At 51.0% G+C, this 17,814-nt stretch overlaps 1 protein-coding gene across 7 annotated transcripts in view; it reads right to left on the bottom strand.

Annotated features, from left to right (window-relative positions):
- SLC24A3 (solute carrier family 24 member 3) overlaps window positions 1–17,814 on the bottom strand; it is a 212,238-nt gene that overhangs the window by 86,827 nt on the left and 107,597 nt on the right. The window lies entirely within an intron of this gene.

Below are 17,814 nucleotides of genomic sequence, written 5' to 3'. Positions count from 1 at the left end.
AACACCAGCATCGGCAGGGTGCTTAAAAGCGCTTAGGCACTTATATTTTAAGTGAATATATTTACCAAATCAGAATGAGTTACATACTTTAGACTTTTTACTCTTTGCATATAAAACTGACACGAAAAATTTCCATTCCAAGACTGCAAAGTGAACGTGATACGTGTAACTAATGCATCTATAAGAGGGAAATTAGAGTAATCCCTTACTTTGATAGATTAATGAATGTACATTAAAAGGAAATTCTTGGGGATGTAAACAAGTAGCATTCACTCAAATGAAGAAGATGATTACCGCAATCCATCCTGCAACCCGTGCCCAGTATTGGCAATACCGCTGAAATAAACCACCACTGAAATTAGCCAGCAAAAACCTACCTCAAGAGGCCCAGATCCCCACAAACACATTCACTAACACGTGAAGAAGCATTCTCTTGTCATCCAGATAGCTGTTTTCACGTGTGCACCCAAGAGAAAACCCTCATTTGCATGTTATATAAAAGCTTGTGGCCTTTGCCTTGCCTGAAAAAGCCTGTGGGAAGGGTTTTCAGGTGACAAAGCACCGCAGCTCCCCCGTATTCTTGCTGTGCTTTGTCACCTGGGGTAGTTTTCTTACAGGTACCTGCAGGACTAAGCACAGATCCTTTACAAATCAGAGTAACACAGAAGACAGCGCTACAGCAGACTGATGTCACCTCGAGACAGAGCAAGCTCTGCCTACGCAAAATACAAACCCTACCGCTGGTAAGAAGAGAATTGGTTTTGCTGCTCTCCTAAGCTGTACCCCTGCTTTCTCAGGATGACAGGTTGCCTTCACCAAGGCATCGCAACATTGCTGGCTTGAACTCGGCGTGTGATCAGCCACAGCCTCTGGGAGAGCGCTGCAGCCAGCTCTCTGCTTATCCCACAGCACTGCGGGCTTACTTGTGCCCTTCGAACGTCACCACATCTTCTCCAGACGCTTTTTCGGTTTATCAGGATTTTTGAATACCAGTCTGCTCCTCCAAATGTACCCCGGGACCTTCAATGCTTCCCGTTACCTGCAAATCTGACAGGTCCTCAGCGTTATCTGCTAATGGTTTGGGGATTATTTAATCCAATTCTTCAGCTACCGCACCATGAAGTTCATCATGTCCAGGCTCAACTGGGAGGCTTCTCAGCTAGCTAATTGTCCTGTCACTAGTTCTTCCCTTACTTCAGGCTGAGGATCTTGCCATTTTTCTTAGTGTTATAATGCATTAATCATGCACTTGCCAATGACCACTTCAGTGAAGACTGATACACTGTCCCAAGAAGCTTGATAAATCACTCACTTTCTAAAAACAGTCAGGGCTGCCATTTATGGAGATTAAGTAAATGCCTAGAGCCTCCCAGCTGAGCCCTTATGTCACTTCTACTTTGCTTCTGGTGAGCAGATGAAACGAGGCTCATTTCAGGGCCAAGCACCAACTTTTTTGCCTCAGTCTTCACCAGCAAGTGCTCCAGCCACACCACCCAAGCGGCAGAAGGCAAATGCAGGGACCGGGAGAAAGAACCACCACCCACTGCAGGAGAAGATCAGGTTCCAGACCATCTATGGAACCCGAAGGCATACGCATCCATGGGACCTGATAGGATGCACCCGTGGGTCCTGAGGGAACTGGCGGATGAAGTTGCCGAGCCACTATCCGTTGTATTTGAGAAGTCGTGGCAGTCGAGTGAAGTTCCCGCTAACTGGAAAAGGGTGAGGCATTGGCGCAGGCTGCCCAGAGAAGCTGTGGATGTCCCATCCCTTGCAGTGTTCAAAGCCAGGTTGGATGGGGCAACCTGGGCTAGTGGAGGGTGTCCCTGCCCATGGCAGGGGGGTTGCAACAAGATGGTCTTTAAGGTCCCTTCCAACCCAAACCATTCTACAACTCTGTGATTTCTTTTTTGGCCCCTGACCGCACAACACAAAGCGCTGCCTCTGCCCAGCCACACGGACATTGCATCCCCAGTGCTCCTAGCACCTTCTGATCCAAGGGAGGGCAGGCCATCACGCCCGGGGGCTCATCACACGAACGCCATTTATAGCTTGCTCGTGGTCACTGGCTGCAGCATGAACACGTCTGGATAGACTCAGGCAACTGCAAACCATTCCCAGAGCCAGCTGAAAACTGGAGATGACCATAAAAAGAACTGGATGCAGCAAGCTAGACCCTCCACTGATGGAAATCACCACGGCCCTGTCTAAACTGAGGGTGCCCCAGCAATTAGCACTGAATTTGTCTAATTGCCTTCAGCGGTCTGTTACAAACTGACACCATCAGAAAGCATGTCACAATGCTTCTTTGAAATTGAATGCTGAGGGCTGAGATTAGCGAAATTTCTCACTCTCCAGCACAGCCCAGAGTGCACACTTTTTTTTGTTCCCCACGTCTCAACTTCTGAATTTCATGGGAAGAAGCTCAAGGGATTTTTGTCTCGGTTTTAATTACCTATTAGCATCATTCTTCTGTCTTTCTCTCATTTTGTCCAGAAGAGCATCCTTGATGGAGGAGCTCAGTGCTGTTTAAGGAATTCAGCCAGGAAGCAAGCGCTGTGGGAGTCCAGATCCTTGGAAAATCCAGGCAGCAGCTGTGCTTTGAGCAGCCGGTAGCCCTGGCAGGACGGCGGGCTGAGGACTGTGCTCCGACGTGCAGCAGAGCTGGGTCACAGCAGGCTGTGGGCTGCCCTCCTCGGGAGTTTCACTTACAGATTCCAGCGGTTTTACCAAGGCTACACACACACATATGTACGTACAGACACGTACTTATCTATATGCACACATATGTGCATACATACCCCCATGCATACACGTGCAACACTACATATATTTATTTGTCCGAAGTAGGGGAGCCTCGCGATGAGGGGGAATCGGTGCATTTGGTTTTATGCCATGATTATCGGGGAAAAGCGAACAAGCATCAGATGAAGCAAAGTACACGGCAGGTTCCTCTGCAGTTACACGTTTTGCTTTATGGTGACAGGCAGGCTTAGAGTCTAATCTCCGGCATAAAAATCATATCAATCAATGTCAGCATAATATTCATACATCAGAAAGACAACACTGGCTTTAAATAGGTACCAGCAGTTGCAGAAGACAAGGCGCTTGCAGAACTCCATCTCCGAAGAGCCTTTTATCTCGCTCAGAAACTGAAAGCCCCTAAATATAGGACTACTATTAAAAATTCATGAGCTTCAGCAGCTATTTATCAAAGTCATGGAAATAGGATATTTCCATGATGGTGAATGGCTTGACATTCATTACTAATAAGCAAATGCGCACTTTATTACCATTTTAGAACAGAACATTGCTACCGATACCCAAGGAACGTCGCATTATCACTAGGAGTTAGCATTAGGCTTTGCTACAATACACACATTATTTCTGCCATCTGGATGCCTCACACTTATTAGTTCACAAACGATAATGCTGATGCCAGCCTTGTGGAGCATGTCCACGCAAGGCTGCTAAGAAGGTCCGGGCGCTGCTTCCTGGAGATGGGGTGGGCTTTGGTGCTCCTCTGGACTAACCGTGTCCCAGACCGCACTCACACTGCACCTTCCTCCTGTGCACTCAATGCTCTCCCCAGAGGAAAGCCATGCTGCAGAATGGCAAAGACTGCTGCAAAGTCCCAGGTTCTCAGTGGCAGAAGCCACTGCAAATGTGCAGCATCACCCTGCTGATTGCACGGTGACGAATCAGCAGGTAATGATTGCATCGCAAGTGCTGCTACAGTCCCACGGCAGATGACGACGCTGATTGGGATGCTGCCTTCATTATGAAAGGCAGCTCCTTGTACCCCCCACTTGCAGTGTCCTACTGCAATGACTTAAAGGTTTAATCAGAATACAGCCTTACTTTCATACAGAAGAGGCGAAAAAACTGTTCCTCTCTGTGACGGTTTAAATTTTTTTACATCTTCTGTGTCACCAAGTTTTATGCACCTTTTACGTTGATGTGGAAGAAGCATTCGCTGCTGTCTGCTGGGATGGCAGAAAGGAAGGAGTAACCCCTTCACCTCCCTCACACGTCAGGAGAAAACCGGACACAAAAATTGAGTGGTTTGATTTCAGTGGATCCCCGAGAACGTGTTCTTCCCAAAGGGGTTCTTGAGGTAACTTGACCGACAGCTGTCACCCTGCAAGCGTAGGGGTGCCCATACCAGTCACTAAGCCGTTTATTGTAGCAAAAGAAGAAATCATAAGGGGAAGAAAGGTTTGGCACCAGCTGCTACTCCGAAGCCACCGTCCTGAGAAGGGGTTACTATATCAAGACTGTGAAGAACTTTTGTATATACGGAAGTATTTTGCTAAAGATTGGTACTACGCCAGAAGAACAGTCTTCAGCCTTCTAAAGTCCATCCTAGCAAACGGAGGAAAGCCAAACACGATTTACTGCTTGTTTCCAGGTTTGAAAAAGAAACAGAGAAAAACTCTTTCTTGTTCATAAATAAACAAATCATTCCCTCAACACCACTTTCCCCTTTCTTTAATTTTTACATCCTTTGCAGCTCACACCTTTAATATCGTTCCAAAACAACATCATAACAACATTACTAAGAAGCTTTATGTTCTGGCAGCTATGACTGTCATTTGAGAGACATTATTTAAAATGTTTTATACTTTTCCCTTCTATGCATTTTTGAGGCATCCAAGGAAAATATTTCAGGCTGGTGACAGCAACGGCATACTCTTATTCATAGAAATATTTTTTGTATTATTCCCTCCAGGCACCTACTTCCTTCCAAACAAGATATAGCTACAGGGCAGAATCTCAGCTGGTAGAAATGAGTCCCTTGGCACAGACTTGAGGAGGCCAGGCAGAAGAGTCCTGGCCCAACAGATGTGTGCCCCCCTCCCATGTAATTAATCTTTGACTAAAATGTATGACTCCAGCAATGAAACCCTAAGCAAGATCGTGAAATCAGAGTTAAAAGGTTGCTCCATCAACTCACCTGCCCTGCAAGCCCCACATCAGCCCAAGGCTGCCCGCCTCAGCAGCGAAGGACAACGTAAACCATGATTTACAGTCAGCAAGAGAAGGAGGGAAAGAAAACTTATCACCACGTTCCAGCGTTTAAAGGGTGGCTACAAAGGAGATGGAGACTCCCTTTTTACAAGCAGTCACACGGAAAAGACGAGGGGTAAGGGGTGCAAGTTACTCCTGGGGAGATTCCGACTGGGCACAAGAGGAAAATTTTTCACAATGAGAACAATCAGCCATTGGAATAATCTCCCCAGGCAAGTGGTGAACTCCCCAACATTGGACACTTTTAAGATTCGGCTGGACAGGGTGCTGGGCCATCTTGTCTAGACCGTGCTTTTGCCAAGAAAGGTTGGACCAGATGATCCTTGAGGTCCCTTCCAACCCGGCATTCTGTAATCCTATGAAATCTCCGCACAAGCGCCAAGCTGACGCTGCAAGAGCAACTCAGCTTGCAAAGCCCCTTGCTCTGAGCGTTTGCACTGAGACGGCCGGTGCAGCGTACAGCACAGGCTGGGGTTTTCCACTGCTGCTTTTGTGTGTTCAAACACCAGGGAATTCAGGAGGGAAAGGGGAAAAGCTGAAAGAAATAACAGTGCAGGGAACATGAGATGGACAACTCGTTACACTTTACCTAACATTCAACATCAGTCTTCCCCACTGCAAACTGAACTGGCTTTTTCTTGCCTTACCTGCACAGAGAATAAATGACAGGCACCTGAACCTTTTTATACAGGGAAACTTTTGCTGGGGTCCCTACCCACACGCTCTTTGCTCTCCCCTCCTCCTTCATCCCTTTCGTTTTCCAGCCTGAACAAACCCTCGACGTTAGGCATTTATTAGTTTTCTAAGCTTCATCTCATTCTAGCGGTGCGCTCGGGGCTGCCCCCAGCCTGCCTATCCCCCCGTGCAAGGGGATGCTCAAACTGCACAGCGTGTCCCAGCCGAGGCCTCGCCAGCCATCGGCACGCCTCCGACGCCTTACCTCCTGCGAGGAGCACCCATCCACCAGCTGCCCTGCTCCGCTTGTGGCCCACCACTAGCTACGGATCGTACCCTGCTGTTTAACCAGGTACCATCCACTGTGTCTCCTATTCTGCATTTGTGCCCGCAACGTTTCAGTACAATCCTTCACACGCGCTCCATTTACTGGTAACTGCATTTTTGTTTTGCATTGTGTTCAAACAAATTATCCGGTTTATCAAAGTCACTGAGTCCAAACCTTGCCCTCAGAGATCTCCCAGCTCTACGAAGTTTAGTATGATTTGGAAACCTTGCAAGCACTGTCTGCATTCAAAAGCTTGGATGACGAGAAATGCTGAACCTGACCAAAACCAAGGCAGTCTGGGACAGGTGCCCCCTTGCAAAGCCTTTCAGTTTAACAGGACACCACCGAGAACTGCTCTTCCGCTCCTGTTTGGAAGCCCTCCATCCTAGCCTGGCATGCTAAGATGGCCTCCCACTTACCCGATCTCCTAGCTGCCTCCTCTGACGTAACACCATCCCAAGCTTGAGGCCAAAGATCTCCTCGGCCCCCTCGATGGTGCACCTTCACGGCAGGGTGCTGCTGAAGGGGACCGGCTAAGGGCAGAGCCCTGAGGGCGGCTCGCGAATTGAGAGGAAGGTGGCAACCTCAGTCAGCCGTCGGGGCACGTGGGAGTCACGGCCCTGGGGCACTGAGGCGTCCAGCTCCCCACCCGGGACCTGCGACCCTGGACCCTCCGCCAGCCCCTCGGACGGACTGGCCGGGGAGGCGGTGAGAGTCACCGAACACGGACGGTTTCGCAGCACAGCCAGGCCGCAGCCTGACCAAAGGGGCTTTGCTCGTTTCGGGGACGCGGCAGGGGCCTGGGGCCAGGCTCTGTGCCCGCAGTGGAGCCGCAGCCAGGTGCTGCTGCGCGCGCCCAGGCAGGGGTTCTCCTCCTCGGTGCCTTTTCCTGAACGTCAGTCGGAGCACAAGAAATCCCGGGAGATGAAGGAACGCACGCCGTCAGGGCGCCCTGCACGCCGCGAGGCCTCCTGGCCTTTAATGCCCGAGAGGGACAACGGCGCACGCACAGTTTGCTTCCTCCCTCCTTAGAGGAAATAAAAAAGTTAAGGAAAAAAGGGGAAACTACAAGGGCAGCCGTAATTACATGTAAATCCCCACATGGGCAGGACTCTATTTTACATGTGGCTAGAGAAAGGACCATCTGTTTTACAAAGATACTCGGCTCTTTTTTTTCTTCTTCCTTTTTATCCCAATCATATTCTTTTCCTCCCCCCTCCTCCCTAAATGGAAGCATTGCCGTAGCAATATCAAGAGTCTTAAAATAAGATTACGTTTTTAAATGAGAGAGTCTTTAAAGTGGGATTATACCTCACCACAGCCAACTAGGCTTTCAATCCATTTCAGAGGATATGCTTACAACTTCATTACTCTGGAGGAGGCTACGTTTACGGAGCAACAAGTGAGAAGCGTTCACATGACGGCAGACGAGTTCAAAGAAAGCCTTCCCTCCTCCGGCTTCTCCTTCCCTGAGCTGGCCCGGAAAGGCACTCTGGTGCTCCTCCACAGCTTCATCCACCACCAGTTTTAATGACACTAGTGGGACTGGTCCTTCAACAACTATCCCCAGCATCTTCCCAAAGGAGAGGGAGACATCGTGCAGGGTGAGATGGAGCTGCTCAGACATGCCAGAGGAGGACGGAGGGTGGCCTTGGTTTCAGAGGTACCACCAGCCAGGCACGCAGCTGAGGAAGGAAAAGCCAGCTGGCAGGAAGCACAGCAATCTGTAAGGGGGTTTTAAACTACTTCTCCTCTTGCAACCCTCTCAGCTCTGTTTTCTACAGCAAAATCCTACGTCACCAAAAGGTCTGCTTGTCAGGGTGGTGACTGCATTAGTTATGAGTTCCAGCTACAGCTGGAGATCAAAGAACAGCATCACAGAGATGTTTTCCTATCAAAGCCTTATTTAATACCTTCCATTTTTATGTCAAACATCACACACCTCATCACCCTATCCCCCTTCTGCTGTCCTGCCTTCCAAAATGGAAAAACAAAAAAGCAGCATTCCCATCCTCAAGTTTCTTCATTCGAAGGGCTGTATCCCCGAAGAAACAAGACATGAAATAGAAGCCTGCGTGCGGTTCGGCAGGGCTGGAGCTGGCGAAGGGATGCGTGAATCGACAAGAACCTCCCATGACGCGTTGCTTTTCGTTAAGCGAGTGCCAGAGACGCTGTAAGAAGCGCGCTGTGCAGACCCACAACGAGGGCCGTTAGCTCACATCCCGCACTGGAGGCTGTGGATGCTCTCTCGGGATGGCAGACCTACCCACTCCACCTCCACCCTGCTGGGTTCAGGAGAGACCCTACGCAGGGGTCTCAACCACCGTCAGCTCAAATTATTTCCTATGTACAAACTGAAAACTCTGCGGCTGTTGTCTGCATCCCGATTTACATGAAACCCATCCATTCCACTTCAGCATTTGCAAACACAACTAAGAAAGCGTTTCATTAAAACTGGGGTGTCACCTTGCTGCCTGCTGTACAGGCACCTGTGGAGGACAGTGCTGATTCCTATGATCCACTCTGGAAATTTGCAACAGCGCTCTTCCTAAATTATGTGTGGAACCTTCCTGATCCATGCTAAAATGCAAGCGTTGAAACGTCAAGCACTTCGTATGGCAGATTCACCGAATCCCACAAGTACAACTCCATTTCTTTATAACGTACGCACATGCTGCAACGAGAAGCGGACTAGGGGTCCTGAAAGCATTAATACAGGGAAAATCCACTTGCATAACATGTGGCTTTTAGTTTTAATGGCCATAAGGAGATAAAACACATTTAAAGCAAAGCCAAGAAGGATACCAAGCATCTCCCTCCATTTGATCAGGCTAGAGACAAAGCACTGTATCGCTAGGGATGCTGAGCCAGAGGCCTTGCGACACGCTGGCTTGCAAAGGCGCAGGGAGGAGAAACGGCCGAGGCGGTCCAGTGAAGGCAGACGTACACGGCCCTGGGGATGCGAGCGGGTATTTAAAGGTAATACACCGTAAACAGCTGCGGCAAACGAGCCGGGTTCAAGCTGTGTCTGGTGATTCCGCGTGTGAGAAAGAGGCTTTCCTCAGCCCCAAAACGAAGAGGTGACTGCGCGGGCTAATTTCCTCTCCCGACCTATACGCCTCTGTCACGCATGGGGAACAAACGCTAGGCACTTCCAAAACGCTTCAGGGAGGTTTAGCTAGAAGGGCAATGGATTTCAGTGGCAATCACACAGCTAAATACCACGTAGCCCTTGGCGGCATAACCTTTGCATAACTGTTACACTTTTCTGCAGTGAATAATCTGCAAACAGCCTTACAAAGGTCCTCTCACCCTCCCCGGCACAAACGTTCCCATTTCACGGGTGCACCCGCTAAGAGACACCGTGCACCCCAAAGCAGTCTCCGACAGCGTGCTTCCGGGTGTCATTCCAGCAATGCAGAAGCCCAGGCGCAGCACCTATTTCTGCTGGGTTGCCAGTCAAAACCAAGGCAGGGAGCCTGAGGGGATTAGGAGCCTGTGTCCCACTGCACACCTCATGCTTGTCGCCAGTGACCGTCTCCCCTCAGGGAAGCCGTCCCTGCAGGCTGTCGTTTACACGGGGAGGACTTACGGAGCCGTCTGTGCGGTGACTGGAAGTCCTACCGGCAGTGGAAACTCTGTGTGATGCAAACGTCAGAGGGCACAACGCAGCACTACACGCTGCCGGGCTTCACGGCACAAGGCTGCCGAGCGCTCGGCTGCCACCAAGATCTCTAGGAAATGGGCACGAAGGCTGAAGAATGCTGTGGCTGAAGCGGTCTTGGAAAACGGGATTGCTTACAGGCAGGCAAGGCACTCCTGTGCATGCTAACAACCCGCTTTATGGCAGGGTCCTCCCAAACGCCCGGATGGCTTCAAAGGCAAAGCATTACTGAAAGGCAAGAGAGCTTCTTGGGAGCTTGGAGCAGATTCATCCCGCTGAACTGCGGGTGGCTGAAAGCCAGCCTCCGCGCATCAGCCAGGCTACCCAGAAGCGACAGCAGCCAGCGAGACCGGCCCAGGCAGGGCGTGCAACACACGGGTGCCTACAGGCAGGAGAGATGCTCAGCTCCTGGACCAGCTCTGCTCTCGCCGGAGTCAATGGTGAGACTTGAATCGACTTCAGCAGCGTACTTCTGAACACCTACAGCACGCATACCAACACGTACGTTAGCAGCACCGCCATACCCTTCTCAGTCACAAGTAGCTCAGATGACTCTTCACAGCAGTAAGCTTTGTAATCATACCGTTAGCCTGAGATCCAAGGTCCTTCCTTGAACCTTACACCCCTCTCGCCCCTGCCAAAGAAAGCGGAGGACAAAATACACGAAGCACAGCTGTGTTATCAAAGATGAGAATGAGATAGTAACCAAACAGGTCCCGACTTAGATTTTGCTGGTGAAGGAAGGAAAAAATGATCTACAACGTTTTATATACAGTGCTGCTATCGGTATCTCTGGGGCTGAACCGGATTTCCGAAAGCACAGTGGGGCAGCAAGAGAGAGTTCACTGTCACGTAGGTAAGACGCAGGGATGTTTAAGAGGAAGCAAGAAGATGACACCACATTGCTTGGCAGAGTCTCCTGCCGTGTCTCGGAGACACGGCCAGAATTATTACAGGTTTAAAAAGCCAGAGAGCCAATGAACATTATACGTCCAACGAGCCGTTCGGCTCGCAGGGGAGCAGAGCGGATGCAAACAGGAGGGAGAGGCAGTGAGCTGTGAGTGGCGAGGCAGCTCTTCCCTTCTGTAAGCAGACAGAGGTGCCAGTGCACAAATCAGGCCTGGCTGAAATTAGTGCATGCATTAGCATCTTTTAATGCCTCCTCCCGCAAGCTCGGAGCCATTTCTAATTCTGTCAGATCCCTCCTAGGTCAAAAGTTAGACATCCCTTTCCTTTACAGCTGAAGGCACAAAACCTGGACGCACGCGACATTCAAAGTGCAACCCATTTCCTTCCCCTGGTTACCGTTTCACATCAGCCAGAAGGAAAAAATTACTACAGGGTAATAGGGTTGGAAACAGAGCTGCTGAGAAGGGGTCCAGCAAATCCCATTGCTCTGCATGAACTAGCAGCACAGTTTGCTCCTGCGTTTCTGCAGCCAGCTCGTTGCATCTGGGAGGGGGGATCTGCTCAAGCGCGGGCAGTCTGTGTAATCCCAGTGCCGAGACACGCGGGGGGGCGGTCAGGTCTGCTTTGTACACCATAACCCCGCTGTCCTCTGCACATCGCAGCCTTGCTCTTTCTGAAACCCAGGCAGGAAATATATATTTTTTTTAAATAATCTCTTTTTTCCTTCCTGCCTCCTGCCACTTTCTTTCCTCTTTCTCCCAGCTCCAGGATGCCAATTCCCCGCCCCGAGTTCCCTCTGCTGACAGCCTGGGGAAGGCGAGCATCCCCTCCGCCTCCCTCCTGCCCAGCAGCTTCCCCCACACTGGCTGCACAGACACTGCTGCCCGCATTGAGAAGGAAAAAAACCCAACCCCAAAACCCAGGCAACCCGAACTGGCACGTGACAGCAGGTACGCGGTGCGGAAATCGGCCGCGCTCAGTGCGGATGGGGGGTAATGGCCGGCCGGACGTCCCTTCGCACAGCTGAAGGGCCGTGGAAAGGTCACACGGTGAGAAACGCTCGTCATCCCAAACAAAGTAAAAGTTGCATTTGCAATTAAAGGCTTTGATTAAAATCGGCATCTCTGAGTCTCCTGCTGCCAGCAACCACGCTACTTGCAGGAGATACGCTTTATGGCAAATACAATATGGAAACTTCAGCAAGGAGACCGCGAATTGGATCCGTGCTGCTATAATCCAAGATGAATGCAGAACTACTTACAGAGAGCAGCGTTAAAGAAATAATTATTGAATCGGGGACAAAATCTGCAGGGAAGCTTTTCTCTAGTGACGCAGGACTACATTTTTCAATGCACACGGAGGCTCTCGCGTCTTCTCTCTAGATTCCTTCAGTTAAAAGCAAACACTGCAAAATGAGGAATACCATCTTCAGGGCAGCAACACCAGGGCCCAAACATCAACGTCACCAACAACGTAACAAGGCTGTTGAAACAAACACAGTCTAACGACAACAAAAATACAGGATAAGGCCCTCGCAGCAGACACGGCCCCCTCCAATTGCCCTGCGCTATCACGGGCAATCCCTTGGATTTGTCTGCCAGCCGAAACCACCGCCGCCGTGCAAGGAGAGACTCGTTATGGGCACCACCTCGGTTCTTCGGGACGACACAACCCTAAGTCAGATGCGTGCCAAATCAACCTCTAATCATCAGCCAAAGGGAAAGTGTTTTTTATGGCCTGGTCTAAAAGTGAAACCTCGCACCGGTATTGTCAGTCACCTAATACTAGAGAGATTTACAGCATTTCTGCTACGGACCCTGCTAGGAGAATCAGCAATATTTCTAAGGCAGGTCTCGACAAAGCAAAATATCACCAAAGAGCAGCTGAATATTAATGAGACCAAAAGCCACAGTTCTTCACCCAGGAAAATCCTCCTGGCTATTTAGCAGAACAAGATAAATATGGCCAGATATAGTATCTGCTTTATTTATCTACATTTTTAGTTATCAGCAGCAAACAGGAGAGGAAAGCAGCCCTCGGCAGAGGAGCATGCCAGCTCTGCCGTGCCGCCCTGCACCCCACCCGCGCCATCCCCAGCCGGACCCCTCCGGACCCTTCCTGAGGCAGGCACAGCAGCTCCCGCGCAGGAAAACAAGAGCGTTCCCCGCTCACAGACCCAAACGTCTCCTGCCAACAGGCAGCACAGCCGGAGGAAGCCACGCATCTCCCGGCCCTCACTCCACATAGTTCACCCCCGTTTCTCTCAGCCCCGCGCACCCTTCAGGTCACGCCGTCCGAGTCGCGTTTGCCCTCGCCAGCCACCCACCAGCTTGGGCAGCAAGGTCTGCCCAAGGAATGGTACGATCCGCGTCCTGCCATTACCGGCTGGGACTGTATGGAACAACGCTTTACCGCACCTGACGAAGGTCCGTGGCCAGGCAGAGATCAAAGGCGGGCCGTTAACAGCGCCCAGAAGGACCATATACGTTGCTATTTAAAGCGAAGAAGCAGCAAGTTCAGAAACAGCGCTGGCAGTAAGACAGCCACCTTCTTCAGCTCCAGCAACTCCATCCTTAGCGTAGGAAACCGTACCGGGCCAAAGGAGCAAGACTTGAGCTCTGCCTTCATCCCTGGCTTTCAACACATTTAATACGTCCCTCAGCAACGATGCTAGCCCACTGTGACGATGGGACGACAGAAAGAGGACAAAAGGACCACTGCATCGATGGTCGTGGTAACGAGCTTCGACTGCTGTACGTGTGACTTGGCCCCCACCACTGAGGTGGAGGAAGAACTAAGTGTGACAAGAAACGTCGTATAATTAACACGACAAACTAGAAAAGCGCTGTGTAACGGCAGCACGTCTCTGCTGACCATCTGGCCGCACAGCAAAGCAAGATCTGGGTCACAAACCAAAGTTGCACCTGGGGGGGGTGTTTTAGAGAGGGTAACCCCGAGAGGGAGCAGCCCCTGAAGCCGAAACATTAGCCAGGATTACTGCACCTCCAAATTCCTTCACAAAACCAATTCCAAAAGGACTGCTGTGCCGTGCACTGGGGCACACAGCAATCCCAGGCAGGACGTGAATTTGGAATTGGCCAAGAAGGTACAAAGTATTTGGATCACATTTCTTCCACTTCTGAGGCTCCTTTACGCTGAGATTTCCCAAAAGCATTGCAAAGGATTGGCTAATCCCCGCAGCACCCTCGTGAAACCGGCAGCATTATTCTCACGTTACTGAGCGGTAGAGCGAGATACAGAGAGGTTAAGTAACTCGCCAGATATCACAACAGCAGGGAACAGCAGACTTGGAAATACAATTTGAAGACTTGTTTCCCATTCCCTTGTTCTTACCACCACGTTTAAACAAACACTCCTTTAGACTGCAATTTCCAATTAACCATTTGCTAATTATTAGTCATCTGAGGGAAGACGAAACAAATACGCTTTTAAGCTGCTGAGCTGACAGGAGGAGCCCACAAACACTGACTCACAGCGGAACGCGGGGGCAATTTCCTCTCCGCAAACTCACGCTCCCTCACTTCCCCGGCAGCGGCATCCCTTGCCACCAAAGCAGAAAGGCAAGGCTGTGCCGCCGGCAGCCTCTCGCCCTTCCCTCTGCACGCTCCCTTCCGCGCTCTTCGCTTCCTGCCCGCCTCACCGGCGGCACCGCTGACGTCAGGGGTTCTCGCGCACGTGCTGAGCATCGCCGGACCAGCCTGGGGAGCAGGCTGCAGCCTGCCTTCCGCCTCCAGGCAACCCAACGCGCTGTTATCACGTAGCGACACCAAAACCAGACAAAACCAGGAGGCTGAAGGCTGGGGTCTGAACAGTCCCCACGAACCCGGCCGGGGTGGGAGGGCTGCGATCGCACAGGTTTGCCTTGGGGCAACGCCGGCTGGCGAGCCTTTACGAGCCTGCAGAGGCAGGTGACGGCAGGCAGCGCGTCCCAAGTAACTTCGCTCTTTCCCCCAAAACGGGCCGGTTGCCATCGGCTGCCACGCATCACCAGGGTCCTGCCCCCTCACCTCCCGGCGGCAGCGGGGCAGGCACGGCACGGCCGGCGAGCCCAGGGCGGCAGCTGGCAGGGCAGATACCGGGCAGCGCTGCGGGCAGGGCAGGGCGCAAGGCTGGCATTTCAGACTCACAGACCAAAACGTCTTCTCGTGTTTCCACTGGGCTCAGCACCGTACCAGAAACTACCCCCACCCCTTCCAAACCCCAATAAAACCCCTCAAAACCTGACTTCATGGGACTCAAACCACACTGATTTTATGGAAAAGTAAATAATTTTGTTAAATGCCTCCCGCCGAAAGCCTTGAATTTACTCAGCGCTCTGCCTTTGAATTTCCCTCCTGTAATTCGGCTTGGCCAGAGCTGACCAAAACCAAGGGAAGTTTTTCCACTGGCTGCAGTGAGGTTTGGAGCAGGACCCACACAAACGTCGGATGTTTGCTCTCTGCTCGCTCAGAGCCAGGAGCGGGTTCGCACCAGCTCATCCTGGCTGCCCTCCATCACCACCTCTGCCTCTGCGGCCACCCGGCACAGCCGCAGCTGGGATGCGCCAGGTACCCGAGGAGCCCTCGTCAGACCTGGAGCCTGTGGAAGGGCTGGAAGGAAAGGAGAAGACCCGAAGTCCCACAGGAGCCGGGGCTTCCAGCAGGAAAACTTGCAAAAATAGCTCCCTGTGAACAGGGAGGATTTAATACACCTGAAGTCCAGAATATACATCTTGCTGCAGCTGCTCACGACCGAGTAACCGTTCCCGGGTATTCGGTCCCTGGAAAAGGTGACCACCAGCATACTGACATCAGAGAGTGTCTCCTCACCAGGTGGTGCGTTTTTGAAAAAAAAATCTAGCAAAAAAGTCCTTTATGCCAGACAGCTGTCTGCTGGAGGGTGCGAACAGGGGAACGAGCAGCTGGGAACGGTGTTCTCTCCCTTTGGATCAGTTGCAGCCACAGCAATAAGGATGTTGTCAGACACAGCAAAACAAGGCTGGCCTCCAGCTGGGAACATCACAGCTTCAGGGCTCCGAACCCCTTTGAGATGACCTGGGACAAGGAATCCGAGTCACACAGTTACAGGAGGGAGAACACACCCCCATCCCAGTTCTCAGTTACTTCGACAGAAATCTAGGACCAATACCTTGGCTTGCTGTCAATACTGTAATTTGGTGTCGAGACTGAGAGCAAGACTTGGCCCCCTCTAACTACTGGAAGTCATCTCCACTTGTGTGCTTTGACTGGATTGAGAAAAGTTCCCTGCCATATTTTTAACCAAACCAGAGCAAGAACAGACCCTGGTGCAAGGAATTAATCCTAGCTGGCACTCTTGCACTCGCTGGAGGGAAGGCAAGCTGCAGAAAACGTCCAGAATTAAAGGCCAGCCCACTTTGGAAGTCAAGAACAGATGCGTTGCAAAACACTACCGACTTCACAGACTGCCTTTACCTCAAGCCTCCTCACAAGCTTTCCAGAGGAAAGTTCTCCCTCTTTGAGGGCACTTCACAGTTACACCAAAGTACCTGTCAACGTTTTGTCCGCCGAGACAACCACGGCTGCTTTACTCACATCCTAAACCGTTTCTCCTTCAGGGATAAAACCCAGTACTGTAAAGCAGGATACGAAGCACAGACTCTTCCTTCAAAACGTCCATCCCTCCACTTTCCATTTCAGTTGCCAGCGGGCGATTCCCCCGCCGCTTGGGCAAGGTAGCGCATTTTCTCTTTTCCCTTATCGTACCAGATTTTTTTCTCCTGGCCCGCTGCGCAGGTTTCTCTAGGTGGCTGCCACGGAGCAATGCCAACTTGCACTAGCACGGATTGCACACCACTGCGAATGTTCCTTCCGAAGTGCATCACGATACTGTGTCACAGGCCACAAAAACGCCTTTTTCCCACAGCAAGGCTGGATTGATCAGTAAAGCAGAATATTCTTGCAACAGCCACAGGGAAAGCATTAATCTGTAAAGCAGAACGTCCCTGCAAGATGCACGGGGAAAGTATTACCATCCCCACCTAATGCGTTTTCCTATTAGTTTCCTGAAAGGCTTCCTGACTCGTGACTGGGTCAGCCCAGCTCAGCAGTGGCTTTTCCTGTGCTGGATGAGACCTTCTGGCACTCAGCCGCAGCCTGCTTTCTTTCCATCCGAGAGCTGAAGTGGCCAAGTTTTCCTTTTTGAACTGTTTGATATATGCAGTTGGAGCGCTCCAATATGTGGATAGGATCCCCAGGGAGGGTTTGTGGTTGTTTGGGAACATTTCCTAAGGTGTTTTTGAAATCTCTTTTAACTCCGCGATTTTTTTCCCTCTTCCCCATCGTTCCTCTTATTGCTGCCAAGCTGAAACATAATGAGTTCATTTAACTGGGCCTGGAAACGCTTTCAAGGGATTCACGAAGTTTTAGCCATTCCCATTTCAGGGACTTCGGTGAGCAGATCTGGCTGAAACTTCTCTAACAACAGATCTGTTTGAAACGGGAGAAAAAACCCAACCAAACTCCCTGACATCGAAATTTGCATTTAAGCAGTATTTCAATGTCCGTCAAGCTGTCTAACGAGGCAATGCAGAAGCTGACGTTCGATGAAGTCCCTGACACCAGGCCACGGAGGGAATCCCCGGGCTCTTTGTGAAGCTCCTGTCACCCAAAGCAAAAAAGCAACAGCTCTTAAAAACCAGGAGGACACACCAGCAATATGAAAGCACTCACAAATCACACCTCTGTTTCTGATCATTTCCTGCCTACTGTGCAATCTGCAGTTTTATACCGCAACGTCGTGCCCACCCTCACCTGCCACGGGAGCACGCAAACAGGTAGCGATACCAACCTGCCTTTTTCTTTCAACTCCCAGACATTACAGTTGTTTGCTACCAACCCTCGGTTCCCTCGGAACTAGCCACGTCTGCTCGCTGAAGGCTTTGCATTTTGAACGGCAGACCTCCCCGCATCCAGGACAGGCCGTGATGCTCCACAAGGACAGAAAAACCGCACGCTCAACGTACTCATTCCTCGGGAAAGAATCAAGAGGCTTCACCCAAGATCTGGACCGCAGCGTGTTGGGTCCTGCACGCACAGCAAGATCAACTTGTATTTTCTTAGCGAACAAAGCAATTGCACCAAAGGGTTCTGGTTGGTGGCAGAGCTGGGATGATCAGCTGCAAAATTTATTGATTTCAGCTGCTAGTCCTACAGCTAATGTGCCCTAC

Source organism: Grus americana, chromosome 3 (genome assembly GCF_028858705.1).
Source record: "Grus americana isolate bGruAme1 chromosome 3, bGruAme1.mat, whole genome shotgun sequence".
NCBI classification, from domain to species: domain Eukaryota; kingdom Metazoa; phylum Chordata; class Aves; order Gruiformes; family Gruidae; genus Grus; species Grus americana.
This window is presented reverse-complemented; position numbering and strand designations above follow the sequence as displayed.